Source organism: Abramis brama, assembly GCF_963993115.1.
Source record: "Abramis brama genome assembly, chromosome: 14".
Lineage (NCBI taxonomy): Eukaryota > Metazoa > Chordata > Actinopteri > Cypriniformes > Leuciscidae > Abramis > Abramis brama.
This window is the reverse complement of record NC_139976.1, coordinates 2473927-2493108: the sequence shown is the minus strand read 5'-3', so window position 1 is coordinate 2493108 and position 19182 is coordinate 2473927.

Below are 19182 nucleotides of genomic sequence, written 5' to 3'. Positions count from 1 at the left end.
CGCATTACAATTCTGAGACAGTAATACTGTAAATGTAAAGAATTACTTTTAAATAACAGTAACAAGTAATGTATAATGTATTACAGTTTGGAAGTAACTTGCACAACACTGGAAACAGGTATAGTTTAGTAGTTTAATTACGGTTATTATAACGTATTTGTCATCTGCTTGTATGTATCCGTTATTTATTAATAGCCTACAAGTCTGCTGTCTGAATGATGATCAAACATATACTGATGAGTTTAATAAAGTTTATTGTAGCCTACATCACACAAAAGATGAAGCGTCAGTTTTACTTCAGAAAATCACCGTAAGAGCTGAGTAAACACAGTAAGTTATAAGAAGTGCGCAAGTACATAAACGAATTTCGGTAGAGTTGAGGGCAGTCTATGGTTGAGGGAGCATTCCTGTGGGCGGAGGTTGGTCAAAAAACGGTTCTAGTGACTTCATTAAAGAAGGAAGTAGAGGGATGTAGTCCAAACGGGCCGTTCAATGTAGGCGACTTCTGTTAAATAAAATATCTCGCTTGGCATTGAACTTTGAGATTTATAATTTTACAGATATTATTTATGCTCTAACAGCAACATTACACACTAACTAAAGTTTGAAACATGGGATCACGAAGAACGGGACCTTTAAGTTTCATCATGCTAGGAATGTGTGGAAGTATTTGAAGCAGGGTTGGTATTCGCCGTGTGTGGTGTTGAAAACAGCGAAGCTAAAAAGCACACGTTTGAACAGGCCTATAATCACCCCGAATGTCATCTAACAACATCCTTTAGCCATTAGCTGTACAAAGAGCATCTCATGGTGTATTATCAATAAGAATTTGAGTCAGACTCAGTTTTAAAATGCTTTTATTATTAATTTAGTGAGAATGTGATGTTAATATACAGTAACAGATATTGGGTTAAAACTGATTAAAATAATTCATAAAATTATGATAAAAAGAGCAATAAGACAAAGTGCATACAGTTATAAATGCTGAAGTAATGTGAAAATATACTAAATTGTCATTTTCATGGTTATGAGTATAGAGTTAAATTACTCACCTGTAAGCTGTGCTGTGATATTTTACTGTTATTTGTTATCCTTCTATGCAGTGTAAGAGTGAGAATAGAACACGTTTATGTTTATTGTGTTATGTTTATGGATTTAGAGAAGGTAACCGGTGTCAATAATAATGTGTCCAGTGTCATGTATATATATACGTAAATGGTTGTAGTATGAGACATTATTATTATTTCTGATACATGGCTAAGAAAACTGATGCTAGTAGAGTAAAAGAGCGCTCAGGACATAATGAGTGAGCACTGGTGTACATGCAATGGAGTGTTCCCAACATAACCTGTCTTTATTATCTATTTTACAGAAATAAATGTGTTGCATCAAGGACGAGCAGCTCCTCATTTTTAAAAAGTGTAACATATGCACAACAACTAAATGTATCTACTGCACGAGTCGCTGACAAAAGAGGCTTGAGTTGTTTGCGTTATACATTATCCATTCAAATATATTACAAATAGCTTAAGATAACTTTTAAGCCATTTGCAATATATTTGAATATACAGGGTTGCCAACTCTCATGCATCTGGCGTGACAGTCACGCATTCAGCCTCAATCTCACGCTTAACAAAGAAATATCATGCTAACTACTGGATGGACCACCCCCCAGTCTTCAGATACTACAGTGTCTGAACAACAAGCAGTTGCAGAAAATGAGTTGTACTCAAAGAAGCGTCCACTTTTTTGTAGATGAAGATGTGACATTCAAACTCTTCTGTTTCTTTGGTTCAGCCATTTGTAGGCATAAGTTTGTAAATAATGCATTATTCACTTCTGCACTTTGTTTTTCAGTAACTTTTTCCCCCCAGAAAATTGCATTGTGATGCCAATTTATTTAGTGATGTTATATTCATAGTGTACTTTTCAGTGATACAGGTATAACTAAAATGTTCTACAAAAAAAACTATATAAATAGCTCTGCCATAGCATTTCACTAATCTTTCATTAATTATAATGTATTTTGGTCAAGAGATTATATATGTTGTAGTTTTTTAATGCACTTTTAATATACCATTTTGAATACTGAAAAAAAAAAGCTTTATAATAAACTAGTAGTGTAATGCTAATACATTTATAATGAGCTGAAATTCAATTGAATTGTTCTTGAATGACAATAAAATGAAGCTTCAAATATATTCTAACTAGTTTAAGAAATATGAAAGTATGGGTCAATGATGTGACGGGTCATTTTTTTTGTCCAAAGGCCTTAATAATAATAATAATAATAAACAAAACAAAGATATGACTGTCACGTGTTATGTGGGATAGTATATTATTACATAATTTTGACAGAATTCTACTTTTGCTGATGCCTTTATCAAATAAGGAAAAAGCAGCTCGCTACTGGGAAAGGATGATCCTCAAATCTGATTCTGTTAAAAAAGAAGAGATACTTGCCAAAAGAAGAGAAAATTATAATTTATTTTATTATTTAATTATTATTTATATTATTGTAAGAATTGAGAAATTAGAAAATGCCGGACAGTCTGGTTGAAGAGCGACCAGACCCTGAGAGGACAAAGGACCTCTCTGGAAATTAACATTTAAACTCCTCCTCGTGCACTATCGAGACGAAAGTCTCACCTCCGAGTCATCCTAATCTACATTTCATTCCCTCATCCCTCACCCCCTCTCTCTCATACTAAGATCACCTGAATTCACCCAAGAAAATATATAGTTTAATGTTAATGATTATCATCGAGTATTATACATATTAATATCATTTGAAATATCTCAATGTGACTGGTACAAATGTCTCATTTCCAAATAAGTAAAACAAAAGGTAATAAGGTTTTTAAGAGTTTAGGGATAACTGGCACAACAAAGGAAGGTGATCTCCTGGCAAATGGTCTCCTACCCCCAAAAGGTGTAACCTCTGAATGCAAATTTCCATTGTTAGCATATGTTTCCATGTGAATGAGGTCTGTCTATATAATGGAATGTAGCAAAGGGTTCAGAGCCCTTCTGTTACTCAGATGAGCCCATGATGTTGAAGGACCTCTAAGACTTCAGCATCATGTATTTTATTGTCGGGTTCGCATCTCTTCTCTTTAATCCAGAGCTTTTGATGTTTTGTATTGATTATCTTTGAATTGATTATGTAATTGGCATGATACATTTACCTGACATAATAAATTGTTACATTTGATTATTCTAACTGACTTTGACATTATTTTCATTAAAGAGTTAAAAAGAATAGTCAAACATTCGCTCACATTTAATGACTCACATTTAATGATGCATCATTAAAACTTTTTCATTTATGGAGTCAGATGAAATAACGAGAGAATACATATTCAAATGTATTGCATTTAATCAAAAAATAAAAACTTTTGCCTCGAGAAAAGACAGTAACACGTAGAGACCTTCCGTGCTGGTCGGATGCCGGACTTTGGGCCGATCGAGCGCGAGCTTACATTATTATAATACTATATATAGTAGTAATTGCATCATAACACTGTTACAATGCATTCAATCGGCTCTATTTTACATTTAGTAACTAAAGAAAACTGAGTGATTAACAGGCACCTGCCATTATTATATTATTACTATTAGTAGTAGTAGTAGTGGTAGTAGTGGTAGTTTTCTTTTTGTTTTTAGTTACTAAAGAAGAAAACTCAGTGGCAAAAAAGAACACCTGTCAATTGATGAACTTGGCCAAAAGGATCAAGAAAAAATATTTTGTCTTATATGGATGAGGGCAAAATAGAGGCAGAGAGAGAAGTTGAGGACCATAAACAATATACTGAACCTGAACCCCGATTCTTTAAATGTGACACCTGACATCCCAGTGGATCAGACGCCACAGGAACCACCTTTAGCATCAGAACCAGACAGAATCGTCTACTTTAAAGAAGACGTGCATACAACCATTAGTGAGCCAGAACATCTAAATTCACGGTCCTCGAGATTATGCTCCAAAGACTGGATGAGGATGACTTTCATGAATATATAGCATCTAACATCTAATCTAATCTAATCTAAATGTTTAACAATTTAAGGTCCCACTTTATATTAAGTGGCTTTAAGTACTATGTACTTTGTTGTGGCAAAAACAATAACTAACAAACAGCATCAAGGCGTAAGAAACATTCAAAGTCAAATTGTATTAAAGAGAAGGAGTTTTATTCTCTTTAAGAGGCTTGGTCACACAAATCACTCCAGCTACCCAGTGATAGGAGCAAGACCTGATCACACAGAAACAGGACCTTTATACCTCTTTTCTCCTAAGGTCTCTTCCGTAATTTTCCATTACCCAGTAAACCAGATCGGGCTGGTTAAGACAAAATAAAGTTCTTCTAACCCCCCTCTATTCAAGGTTCCTTCTCCTGTAACATTCCGTATGACTAGATCAAGCTGGTTAAGACAAAAGGTCTTTCTAACCCCTCCACCCGTAAGGTCAAAGGTCTTTGTTTATGGCTAAGTAACCCCTCTGTCTTTCCTGAATACAAATTACCCGCCCTACAGAGTTAAAAAGGCTATTATCTGACCATCAGTGTGTGTGTGTGTGTGTGTGTGTGCGTGTATATGTGTGTGTGTGTGTGTGTGTGTGTGTGTGTGTGTGTGTGTGTGTGTGTGTGTGTGTGTGTGTGCCCATGCTAGGTGCGCACATACATTTCAGGAGAGAAGCACATGGTTTCAAACGAAAAGGAAAGAAAAATAATCTAAAACAGATCAAATATTAATTTTTCCACAACAACTTACATTGAAATTAATAATTTGATACAATGTACTTATTGTGTAACTACATGTTTTTACATTGTACTTACATTTTAAAAATTCCTGCATGTAATTACAGCTGTAATTAATTTATGTAATTACATTTGTAATTACACAGTTGGCCCTTCCCTTACACCTTAACTCACCCTTAAACCTACCCAATCCACCACACCTGTCCCTAACCTTGCCCGTATCACACCTCAATAGCAGCAAAAGTGTTTTACAATACAACATGAACACAATAAGTACATTGTACTTATTTTTTGATGTAAGTACATAGTACTTAACGCCACTTAATATAAAGTGGGACCAATGCTTCAATGTTTTAATTACTTTAATATCATTAACAATATGAGTTGTATGTAAATATGTTTGTTCCAATAACAATGAAATCAAGCATAGCATTAGTTCTGGCAGGTCACGTTAGTCAAGCTCACATCAGCTGACTCTCAGCTGATCCACATCTACCTATAGGAATACGACACCTATCACAGCAATCATATATAAGCTCCTTCAGTACTATCAGCAGCTATCGCGTTTCTCAGGAGCTCCTCCTGACCATGAAAATGACAATTTAGTATATATTCACATTACTTTAGCATTTATAACTGTATGCACTTTGTCTTATTGCTCTTTTTATCATAATTTTATGAATTATTTTGATCACAGTTTTAACCCAATCTGTTACTGTATATTAACAGCACATTCTCACTAAATTAATAATAAAAGCATTTTAAAACTGAGTCTGACTCAAATTCTTATTGATAATACACCATGAGATGCTCTTTGTACAGCTAATGGCTAAAGAAATGTTGTTAGATAACATTAACACGTGAGCGGGGTGATTATAGGCCTGTTCACACGTGTGCTTTTTAGCTTCGCTGTTTTCAACACCACACACGGCGAATTCATGTCCTAAAACATCGATTTAGTTCATCATTTGTCACTTCTCATTTTCATTGCAATCGTGGTATTTTCCACACTAACTCCACATTTTCGCTCATGCTGAAAGTTATGATCGTTTACTATCGTCCGCCATTTTAGGTGCAAACTAGTGCTGGGCGATAAAACGATAACGCTAATTATCACAATATAATATTTCTCGATAAAACGATATCAAGAGTTCGATAAATGTTCGATAATGTTTATGCGCCAAAAGCGGAACGAAACTCATTTGAACCGCGCGCCACACGGACCATTAATCTGCTCGGCTTAAAGTCCAAACGGCAGCGCGAGCTCACTATAGCAGATGCATTTACTCTGATCGGTCTTGGTCACGAGATCCAGTGAGAAGTGCTTGAATTCAGCGAAGAACACAAATGTCTCAGTGATTGTGACGCAGACTCAGACTGATTAGGATCCATGTGCAGTTTTATTTAACAAAGGTGCAAGCTCAGTGTACAAACAGGCGTGGGTCAAAATACCAGGGAGAACAACAATATCAGAGACAGAACAACAAACGTGGTCAAAACTGGCAAAAGGTCAAGGCAGGCAGCTAACAACAGAAGTGAGAGTCCAGGTTAAACAGAGATCAAGGGCAGGCAGAGAAGAGTCGTAAACGGTAATCCAAGGCAGGGTCCAAAACACAGGCAGAAGATACAATCAGAAGATAATGCTCAGAAATGCAGCCGGGGCAAACAAGACTTCGCAATTTGTGTATGAACAGGCAGGGTTTAAATAGTCTGGTGATGAAGATCAGGTGTGCAGTAATCAGTCCCAGTATGTGGCTTCTTGGGAAATGTAGTTCAAAACCAACACTAATATTCAGGAGAGTGAGACCTCCGGTGGCCGACAGAGGATTCTTCACTGGCGTTCGTGACAGAGCCCCCCCCCCCCCCCCCCCCGCGAGCGGCTCCTGACGCGAGAGCACATCCGACGTCGGGGTCTTCCTCAAGGTCGTGGGGCCGGTCTCTCCGGGTGGGTCCTATGAAATTCACAGATGAGATTGGGGTCGAGGATGTCATCCGCATTGACCCAGGACCTCTCCTCCGGACCATACCCCTCCCAGTCTACCAGATATTGGATCTGGCGTCCCCGACGTCTGGAATCTAGCAAATCTCGCACTTGAAATTCCTCCTCGCCATCCACGATCATGGGTGGGGGGCCTGAGTCACCGCCTTCCTCCTCCACCCTCGGACCACCGGCAGGTTTCAGCAGAGAGACATGGAAAGTAGGAGAAATACGATAAGTGGCTGGTAATTCAAGGCGGTATGACACAGGATTGATTTGTCTCAAAATTCTGAAAGGACCCACATACCTGGGACTGAGTTTCTTGCAGGGCAATTGAAGACGGAGGTCTCGGGTTGAAAGCCACACCCACTGTCCAGGAATGTAGTTGGGACTGGGGCGACGATGGCGGTCAGCTTCCTCTTTACCCCTGTTTATGGCACGTTGTAGGTGGACATGCGCTTGGTTCCAAACCGCCTCACTTCGTTGAAACCAGTCGTTCACAGCAGGTACTTCGGACAGCTCTCCGGACCATGGGAAAAGTGGGGGTTGGAACCCCAGAACGCACTGAGAAGGTGTTAATTTTGTGGAGGGTTTGAGAATTGAGTTCTGTGCATATTCTGCCCAGGGAAGAAAGCGGCTCCAGTCGGACTGATTCTGCTGACAATACATTCTGAGGAATTTGGTGAGCTCTTGGTTTAGCCGTTCCGTTTGTCCGTTGGATTGGGGGTGGTAACCTGAAGTGAGACTTATATTGACATTAAGTAATCGAAAGAAGGCTGTCCAAAACCTTGATGTGAACTGGGAACCCCTGTCGGAGACAATGTCTTCCGGAAGACCATAATAGCGAAATACAAAGTGGAAGAGGTGTTCTGCGGTTTCGAAGGCTGATGGGAGCTTAGACAGTGGTATTAGTCGACACGCTTTGGAGAAACGATCAATGACAGTTAGTATGGTGGTGTTACCCTGAGAGACTGGTAGATCGGTGACAAAGTCAATAGCGATGTGGGACCATGGTCGTTGTGGGATGGGTAGGGGTTGTAGTAGTCCTGCTGGTAGTTGTCTGGGGGTCTTTGCTGCAGCACAGCTGTGACAAGAGTTCACAAACGTGCTGGTGTCTGTCTGTAAAGTCTCCCACCAGAACCGGTTTCTTAATAGTCTAACTGTGGTAGTGATGCCTGGGTGGCCAGAGCTTGTGGAGGAGTGCACCCAGTGGATTACCTTTTCTCGTAGTCCTAGGGGAACAAAGGTTCGATTGAGCGGACATTCCGGAGGTGGTGGGTTCTGTGCGTGAGCCTGAGTGATTTCGGACATGATGTCCCACTGGACTGGAGCTAGAATTAGAGAGGGTGAGATGATGGGGTCTGGAGAGGGATTTTGAGGAGTGGAGTCATATTGGCGGGATAATGAGTCAGCTTTGATGTTCTTTGATCCTGGATGATAAGTGATTGAAAAGTTAAATCGAGTGAAGAACAGGGCCCATCTGGCTTGTCTGGGACTTAGTCTTTTGGCTGAGCGTAGGTATTCCAGGTTGCGATGATCTGTTAATACCAGAAAGGAATGTTTAGCCCCCTCTAGCCAGTGACGCCATTCTTCAAGTGCTGCTTTCATAGCTAATAGTTCACGATTACCCACATCGTAATTTTGTTCAGCGGAGGAGAGTTTTCTAGAGTAATAGGCACATGGGAAGAGTTTGGGTGGATTACCTTGGCGTTGAGAGAGGATGGCTCCAATCCCAGTGTTGGATGCGTCAACTTCTACCACGAAAGGTATGTTAGGGTCAGGATGATGCAGAATGGGAGCAGAGGTAAACCGATTCTTTAGTACATTGAAGGCTTGAATGGCGTCAGTAGCCCAGTGAAGCTTGGTGATTCCCCCTTTTACCATAGCAGTGAGCAGAGCGGCGACGGAGCTGAAATTTCTGATAAATCTTCTGTAGAAGTTGGCAAATCCCAAGAATCTTTGTAGTTCCTTTACTGTAGTAGGTTGAGGCCAATTTAGAACTGCTCGTACCTTTCCCTCGTCCATAGACACTCCTTCGGGACTGATGATGTAACCAAGGAAGGAAATTGAGGATTGATGGAACTCACACTTTTCCGCCTTGGCATACAGTTGGTGGTTGATGAGACGCTGCAAGACTGGCCGGACCTGCTTGATGTGTTCCTCCATGGTGTCTGAGTAGATCAAGATATCATCAATATATACGATTAGGCACTGGTTTAGCATGTCTCTGAATATGTCATTGATGAAAGATTGGAACACGGATGGACTATTGGACAGACCGAATGGCATAACGAGGTATTCGTAGTGCCCGCTACTGGTTGAGAACGCAGTTTTCCATTCATCCCCTTCTCGAATGCGTATGAGGTTGTAGGCGGAACGTAGATCGAGCTTAGTATAAAATTTGGCAGTTCTTAGTTGTTCCAAGGCTGCAGGAACCAGAGGCAATGGATATCTGAATTTGACCGTTATATAATTTAGACCACGATAATCAATGCAGGGACGAAGACCCCCATCCTTCTTTCCCACGAAGAAGAATCCCGCTGCTGCTGGTGAAGTGGATGGTCGAATGAAACCCTTAGCCAGTTCTTCTTCAATGTATGATTTTCATTGCGTTAGCTGCGTTACCTGACTCGGTTGAGGCGTTGGAGCAGTGGGTGGAGGTGCAGGCTGATGGACACTTTGTACGGCTTTCACCAACTCCTCAGTCATGGTGGTGAGTCGACTTAGTTGTTGATGGTGAATCGCCAGTTGATTCGCTTGGGCAGAAAGCTTGCTGAGAACTGCTGGATCTGTAGGTGGCGAAGTCTTCTGTGACACAGACTCAGACTGATTAGGATCCATGTGCAGTTTTATTTAACAAAGGTGCAAGCTCAGTGTACAAACAGGCGTGGGTCAAAATACCAGGGCGAACAACAATATCAGAGACAGAACAACAAACGTGGTCAAAACTGGCAAAAGGTCAAGGCAGGCAGCTAACAACAGAAGTGAGAGTCCAGGTTAAACAGAGATCAAGGGCAGGCAGAGAAGAGTCGTAAACGGTAATCCAAGGCAGGGTCCAAAACACAGGCAGAAGATACAATCAGAAGATAATGCTCAGAAATGCAGCCGGGGCAAACAAGACTTCGCAATTTGTGTATGAACAGGCAGGGTTTAAATAGTCTGGTGATGAAGATCAGGTGTGCAGTAATCAGTCTCAGTATGTGGCTTCTTCGGAAATGTAGTTCAAAACCAACACTAATATTCAGGAGAGAGAGACCTCCGGTGGCCGACAGAGGATTCTTCACTGGCGTTAGTGACAGTGATTTACACCAGTTTAACGGAAACAGCGCTGACAAACCGGAGAAACACTGCGCGCAACGATACAGTCAGAAGGCTTTTCCGTCTACAAATTCCCATCATTTACCATGGATTTAGTGTAACGTTAGCCTAGTAATATTAAAGGTGCTCTAAGTGATGTTGGGTGACGTCACTTCTTGTTGACATTTAAAGTATTGTCAAACAAAACGGAGGCTAACTAGACCCTCCCTCCAACTCATCCGCGCACTAACCCCCCAAACCACACCCCAAATTTTTTGTTTGTTATACAAACAGTTTGTTATGTTTCGTGGTGCGGGTTAGTGCAGTTTGTTTTTTTGCCGTTTGTGGAGCCTGTGGTGTCTACAGAGATCGCGTTTTTTTACAGTGTGTTCAGGGGACAGGCAGCTAGCGGATAGTGAGGAGATGTTTGCTGTATGTGACAAAAAATGTTTTGGCCTAAAAAACGTGACATCACTTAGAGCACCATGAAATGTGGCATATACATATTGAATTAGTAGTAACTATGACCCACCTTATGTCAAAATGATTAATGACTTTGACCTTTGACCTTTTGACAGGTTACCCCGCCCCTTTTGGTATAGGATCAAAGGGGATCAAAGGGCTTAACCTTTGACCCGGCAAGCCATCGATCATGTAGTTTTGACAGAAAGTTTTGATCGTTTGAAGACGCTGTTATAATAATACGTCATGGTATGACAGCAAGTTTTGTTTTTTTGAAGTTGTTATAATAATAATTCATGGTATGACAGTTAGTTTTGTTTTTTGAAGTTGTTATAATATGTCATGGTATGACAGAAGGTTTGGGGTTTTGAAGTTGGTGTCACAGGATTCCCCTCCCTTCACATTCCTGAACGTATCCGGGCTGTGCTGTGAAACTGTGAATTGTATCTCACACAAACGTTGAAAAACATTCTGTTCTTTTAAAAGAATATAAATGATTATAAAATAAAGATCTTACTAAAACCTCACACAAAAAGTTTAAATAAAATGGAGTCACAAAAAAAATTGCAATGAGTCTCTCAACCAGAGGCCCCAGCTCGTGTGTGTCAGCAAGGGCTAGGGGCGCGGGCGTTTCTGTCTGTCTGTCTGTCTGTCTGTCTGTCTGTGTGTGTGTGTGTGTGTGTGTGTGTGTGTGTGTGTGTGTGTGTGTGTCACATGCAAGCATTTGAGCTCTGACATCTGAAATGTGCTGCTCCTCCACATTCCTGAGGTAACAGTGAGAAAGGGGTTTTCCTAAATCTGTTGTATATATCAGACTAACTAAAGTTGAAAACATTCTGTTCCTTAAAAGTGTATAAATGAAATGTTTATAATATAAAATATAAAATAAAATAAATATCTTGCTAATTTAACTAGAGTTGAAAAACATTCTATTCTTTAAAAGTATATAAATTAATTGCTTATAATATAAAATATATAATATAAAATCACAGAGCGGTTCTCTCTCTCTCTCTCTCTCTCTCTCTCTCTCTCTCTCTCTCTTCTCTCTCTCTCTCTCAGCTCCTTCTGTCGGTCTCTGACTCACACCCTCCGCATTCCTGAGCGCATTGGGGGCTGCTCGGGCACTGTGATTAAACAACGTCACACAAAAACATCATATCCTTTAAAATAAATATCTACTGAACCAAATATTTATATTTTTTGATAAACAAAAATAAAAATAAAATCATCTTACATTTTTAGAGAGTTGAAGAAGTAGCTCCTAACATACCACAAATGAATGGGTTCACAAAAATGCAATGAGTTTAAAGTTGTAATACAAAAGATCCCAGATTGTTTACTGAAGCGCCTCTCACACCAGCGTTAGACAGTCTCTGACTCAGAGGGTTGTGTTCAGTGATCAGGATATCAGGTACTGAATTTATTTCAAAGTATAATCTTAAAAGTTTAAACGATATATTTAAAAAATAAAAGATGTTTTAAATTAAATTCAATAAATTATTAAAAGTCTTATTAAAAAAAAATATATATATTCTACAATGATGCTCTGTGGAAAAACTTGACTTGAACTTAAAGTATACTTTTTATTTATCATGGGTATGTAAAATAATTAGAAATTTGAAGCGTCACTATCAACTAAGGCAATTGATTATAATGGGAAATATATTTACAGGAGTTAAAGTGTGAAAAACTGTCGGCTAAATATTCTGTAGGCTATATAATAATTTACCCGCTGGCTTTCTAGAACTTTGAATCAATGTTTGCAATGTTGAATGGGCTTTAACCTGTCTTTGCTCTTTCTCACTCTGTCTTCTTCTAATTTTGTGAAGGCATTGTTTTTTGTCTACAAAATCTGCCGACAACAGAAAATGTTATTTATTTATTTATTTATTCGTGTTTTATTTATTTATTAGTGTTTTTTATATTAGATTAGATCAGGTAAAATAATTTGATTGAACAAGAATTCTAATTTTCTTCCAAGAACATGGATATTTTGCACAAGTTGTTAGCACTATTTGAAGACCAGGAGCAAAACATTACAGACAGAAATACAAAAACAAATGACCAAAATACTAATTTCGTGGATCAACCACTGTCTGTAATGTGGATTGTAATTTGTAATCGACCTGTCAATGGGACGACATTCTATTCTGAAACTGTCGTTGGAGAGCGGGCACATGCTTGTCTGTGAGTGATGCTGCGGAGCGAGCAGGAAAACACGGAGCGGATTAGCGGAATCAGTGGATCTTTAGCGGAGCGATAACAGAACGTTTTTATGGGAATCCTCTGGAGCAGGGGTGTCAAACTCAGTTCCTGGAGGGCCACAGCCCTGCAGAGTTTAGCTTCAACCCTAATTAAACACACCTGATCAGGTAATCAAGTCCTTCAGGCTTATTTGAAAACTGCAGGTGTGTGTGTGTTGAAGCAGGGTTGGAACAAAACTGTGTAGGGCTGTGGCCCTCCAGGAACTGAGTTTGACACCTGTGCTCTGGAGGGTTAGGAAGGGGGGCGAGAGGGGCACCTCAGCTGATGAGGGCAGAAGGGCAGTGGCTCTAGCCACCGGGCCACCCCCCTGTGCACGGCCTGGCGCACTGATTCACTAAAACGGACTTCACAAACAACAGTCTGGATGTTTCTGCTGTAAAACATGAACTCGCGATGCCTTAACAGTGGATAATACCGGCTTTTGTGACAAAACGTGTTTAGGGTTCAGTCAATCTTCTCAGGTGTCCATTTCATATCTCCATATCGATGTATTGTTACACCCCTATTATTAGTATCATTAAATGTTTTGTTAATGTGCTATGGAAACAACAATGCCATTTTCATCTTGGCTCAAACAACAACTGTATAATAATGATGCGTCTGTTATAACAAGCACTCTTGACAATTTATGATTGGATCACCCTGCAATACAATTTTGATGTGGGATGTAGTTTTGTAGTGTTTTAAAAACATTTCTTTGAGTCCTCATACGCACGTGTTGGTGATGTTGCAAGTGTGGTTATGTGGTGATGCCTTTATGAATTTAGGTCTTAATATTAATTTGATAACAATACTAGCCTTATAATAATAATAATTTAATAGATTGATGGGAAAACAAGCCATTTTTTGTATTGATATCGTCAAAGGCATCAGGCATCAGCCATCAGCGTTATCTCTGACTATTGTCGATATATGATACTATCGTCACAACCCTAATTCAGGAGCCTACCTCTCTCATAGTAATGTAGTGTTCAATCTTTTCTCTGAAGATGGATGGCAAGAGGATGAGCCCAGCCTTCTAATCAATTCCTGCAATATCAGACAAATATCTTACTTTCACAATCACATATATTTTACAATGTGGTAAAGTAAATTACAGATATTATTGTGAGGTTCACAAGCAAAGGTGACTGTCTCTACCTGGTATATCTTCAGCCAGGGCATCTTGTCTTGCTTCAGTTTACTTTTTTGCTAGGGGGGATTTGGTCTTGGCAAGTTTCAGCACATTAGGCAGAACATTGGCAAAACCCTCTCTGAAGCAATGACAGAAGCTGCTTGGTGAAGGATGGATTCATCAACCTCATCAAAAAACTGTAGAATATACATGAAGACATGATTAACATTCTTCATTCTTATCACTGAAAGCATCACTGAAAGCATAATTTTTATTTTCCTTGTTTTCAGTGACAGCAATCGACATGTCTTCAATTTCACAATTTCCAAAAGCCCAAATGAGCAGACAAACTCTTGTCAAACACATTTACCATTTATCTTGTTGAACACATTTACCAAAACGGGACCCTCATAATGCTGCCCTTACCTTGGATCAGTGAATGGATGAGGCTGGAGTTCTTCCGTAGACTGAGCGACTTCAACTGGTACCGGCTCTAATACAACAGTGGTCTCAGTCTCCTTTTATTGCTTTTTGAAGGAACCATCAAACAGGTAGCCAACCATGGCTTCAGTGAGTCCACAGTCCACTGTTTCTCCATCCACGTCATTTTCTGAACAAACGCAAAATTACAACATTTATAGATTGTAAAACACACAGACTACTGTACTCCCCAAATGAGTGGAAAATGAGAATCGACAGAAAATGGCAGTTTAGCTTAACTCAATGAACTGCTAAACTGAGCTAAACTGAGCAAATACGGTGCGCTTATATTTATGAATGGGAGAAAGTGCAAAATAGGGCCTAGTAAGTTAGTAAGCAACTATCTGAAGTAGTTCATCCGTGGACAAACTCGACAAAAATGAACAAATAACCGATATTTTCACTCATTTCACGCACTCTTATGACTACTTGTGCATTAGAGAAAGCGCTACTTGCACTATGGCGACTTGATATCGCGCCTTCTCATTAGAAGAGCCAATCGCTGATTGTTAAAGTAATCGCGTCATTGCAGCTGCATGTTGCATGTTCATGCTGGCATGGAGAATTTGTTCAGTCTTTACACAAAAGTATGGTAAAAATATCATGATGCAATTTATCATAACATATTTTACACCATTGATTATAGAATCAAAAGAGGATTATTTTGATACCAAGAAAAAGGGGATTTGAAGACGTTAAAGCAGTGATGCATCATCTTTGGATATCAACATTTGAAATTACTCTGACATAACTAAAGAATCATAACTAGGCTAATAAAACATAGGGACATGCATAAAACACAGGGGAAATACTAAAAAACATTTGGGAAAGTCTGTGGTTAAAAATGGAGTAAGTGTCCTTGTGTATTGGAGGTTTATCTCTATAGTCTTGGACCAAATGGCTAGTGCCGTCTGGACTCTCGTGCTGTCTTTGAGGGTGGCAGACACAGTCTCTTGCTGAGATCGTTCAGGAGAGCAGAGATGAGAACTGGCTTGAGGGCCGATGACAACAGGGGAGAGGGGGAAGGTTTTATGATGCCTAGAGCATTTTGGATTAAGTCCATTCGTTACAAAACATACTTAGGTTTAAAGTAGTATTAATTTTTTCCCACATTAATTTCACACATCTAGCACAATTATGTGGTTTTGTTTCATTAATACGGTGTATACTTTTTTCTTGATTTGCCCCAAAATAATGGAAGTAAAATGTGACAACATGCCCCATCGGTGGGGCACATTGTAAAAATGTGAAGGGCACATTGTAACATGATCATATCAAGTCAAGTCAAGTCAAGTGCTTATTTATTGTCATTCTTCTATATAACAGGTATACATTAGAACAAGATGGCGTTTCTTCAGGCCCATGGTACAACACATTACCCAAGACCACATAAGTGCAAATACCTAAAACAACAGCAACAAAAACAAATAAACACAAATATGTACATGTATATATGCACATATCCACATATACACATACACACACATACGTATACATATACATACATATATACATATACACGCATACATACACATACACCCACGTACGCATACATATAAAAATAAATAATAAATAAACAGATATACTGAATATGACTGTGAATGTAAACATATTTGGCATAGAAGCACAAGTATAGCAGCAATAGTGAAGTAACTGATGCAGCTACTTTATCATATGACAGCTTCTAATGTTATCTGATCTAATCAAAAAAATATACAAGATAAACAAATATTTTCTCAATAAAATACAATTATTAACTTTTTATATAAAATAATGGCATTTTTTAATAATTAAAAATAAACAATTTTGAGTTTGACACAAAACACAGCTATACAGCATAGTTCAAAACAGAATAATTAATAATTTCTAAACATTGTCTCTTAGTCTTTATTCACCTTTTTCTCATGGTTTGTCAATAGAATTCATAAAAGTATCGAATATAATATCATAGTTCTAACAGGGGCACATTGTATCGCAGTGTTACAACACGGCCCACCTTGGTTGGTTTCACCCCTGCTTCAAACCACACATACCTGTAGTTATGTAGTTAACTGCCAAATATTTGTGAACTTGACTAGCTGGATCTGGTGTGTTTAATTAGGGGTTGAACCCAAAGGTTTGACACCTGTCGTAAAGATGAGTCATTTATGGTAACATTTGTTAAAACGAATGTAGTTTTTTTTTTTTTTTTTTTCTTGTCAGAACATATCATGACAAACACTTGCCAAACAGGTGAGCATTTCACAAATCTGAGGTAGAACATTCAAACATTTGTCATTTTTCCTTAACAAAATAAATGCTAATGGGGGATATTTTTTCAAGTCTTGTAACAGGTTTGTGTTGCCTGACTTTGATGGCACGTATCTTCAGCACAGTTTGCATTGCAGGCTGCAATATTAATATTACATGTTTTGTCTCGAAACAAATATTTGACAGTGAGTTGGACAGTAGTATTAGCTTGAGTTAGGATGCAGATTTACAATGTTAAATTTATGTTCATTAACAAAAACAGTAACAACCTCATTTTTATTTGGTAAAATGTAATATTTTGACTGTTTGAGTTTTATTAAATGCACAGCTATCCGTGTATTATCCCCCTAATACCATGGTCATTTGCCAGCAATGACAACTTAAAGCTGTTTTTGATGCTTGCAACGCAATATGTGACTGGAAGGGTACAACGGGCGCATATAATGTAGCGATTCAGCGGAAATGGAGTTTAATTTATTCATTTTAATAAAAAATAATATTAATTTTAATTCCTCAAGTGGAATGGATTTGACTGACGGCGCTCTGAAAAGCAAACAGACAAATGCGCTGAATTAGAGACAGTAAAAGTGAGTGGGTATAATATCATTGGTCTTAAAAAGTGGGTGGGTCTTGTCCCACCCATATACAATGGTTCCGACGCCAACACCATTTTAAATCAACGCTATAATACTGTATACGATTTCCATTTGAACTGAATGCATTTCTGCCGATTTCAGAGCAAAACACGAAACTGACATTCACTGACTCGCTTCACTCGGCAGTGCTAAAACCATAGACGGTAAAAGAAATGGACACAGCGACTCCATAGACTTCAACGGAGAAATGTGAAGTAAATTAGAAGCACTCACTTCGTGATGGCTGAGCGTACTGCGCAGACAGGTTTGAAAATTGTGGCAATTCTTATAAAAAAATAAAAAAGTAAAGAAAGAAAATGTAAATATTAGCATTGTATTTAAGTGTAGCCTACTATAAAATAATTGTATTTTTATTTAATACAATTTTCTTTTTAAAAAATATAATAGTTTTATTACACTTTATTTATTATTTTGTTTATTTTATTTAAAAAAAATAAACAATAAATAAAATGCAGTAATACTATTATTTATTTATTTATTTTTTTTATAGTTATATTTAATGGGTCATACTCTGTGCAATGTGAGCACCAACCCGTATCTCCAGGTGCTCTCATGAGAACCAGATGAAAAAAAAGCTTTTTATAAAATCTTGGAATTCGCGCCATTTCATCAGATTTGTAAAGTAAATCATTGATAAACCTACACCAACCCAGAGGAATACATCAATATCTTACAAAATATGTAAGATAAGTTCATTGCAATTTAAAAATTGCATGTGTTGATGTCCACATATTATTGTTAAAGAAATTAGAGTGGCTGTAGCATTTCTATCGTAAAGAAGTTGCCAAATGTTAAAGATTAATTGGACATCGGAATTAAATGTCCAATATTAATAAAGGATCTGTTCATTCTGTGGAGTCTAACAACAAAAATCAAAGGCTATTGGCGCCCTCTGCAGGCAGTTGTTATATTACTAAATGGAGTATAGCTGCAAAAAATTGTAGACCGAAGTCACTTAATGCAGCTTTAAGAAAACTTAAATTGTACACTTTGTGTTCAAATGTGCTGTTTCACTGACTTTTTATGATAGTATTAGTTATCAGTCTGAATGCTTTGCACTTAATGGGGAAGCATTATTTTTTACAACAGATGCATGTTCAAAATTAACCCAGATCAAGGGACCAAAGTCACACGCAAGGAAAAGGGACGCCAGTGCGTCATCAACCCAAGAGTGCTGAGCCTCATATCCAAAATTACCAATTTTGAGTAGACAGAGTAAATGGTATCTCTCCCTCACAAAAAAACAAACAAACAAACAAAAAAACACAATCATCAGTGAAGCGATAAATGAGTATAAGTCAGTCCCAAATCAGATCCTTTGTTAGTTTTGAGGGCACATACACACTGAAAGGTGGTCATGGTATCTTTTTAATGTCAGACGGAGAGAGAGAGGGAGGACGGGATCAGGAAAGGTCCACGAGTGACATAATTTGTTTTACATTCTAGAGAATTAATTATAATTCTGCCACATTTCTAAAATTGTTGTATAATTAATCTCACAGTTCTTCTCTCTTCTTACAGATACCAGATGTTATGAGATGTGTACACACAGTATGGGTGTTATAGACAATGCAATTTCTTTCGTTTCTTGAAGTTCCTTGATGTTCCCTAGTTTGACCAGGAGAGTTAACGGCATGAGAGCTATATTTATTTTTTGTACATGTTCATATGATCTACCTGTTTCTTTGATCCCAAAAGCTCACCCAACATTTTTAAATGGTGTCATCATTACTCACCCTCAAGTTGTTCCAAACCTGTATGAGTTTTTTTCTTCTTTTTGAACACAAAAAGATGATGTTATAAAGAATGTTGGTAACCAGACAGTTAATGGATCCCATTGACTTTTCTTTCAACTATGGAAGTCAATGGCTACCATCAACAACAACAACAACCTTTATTTATAAAGCACATTTAACACAATAC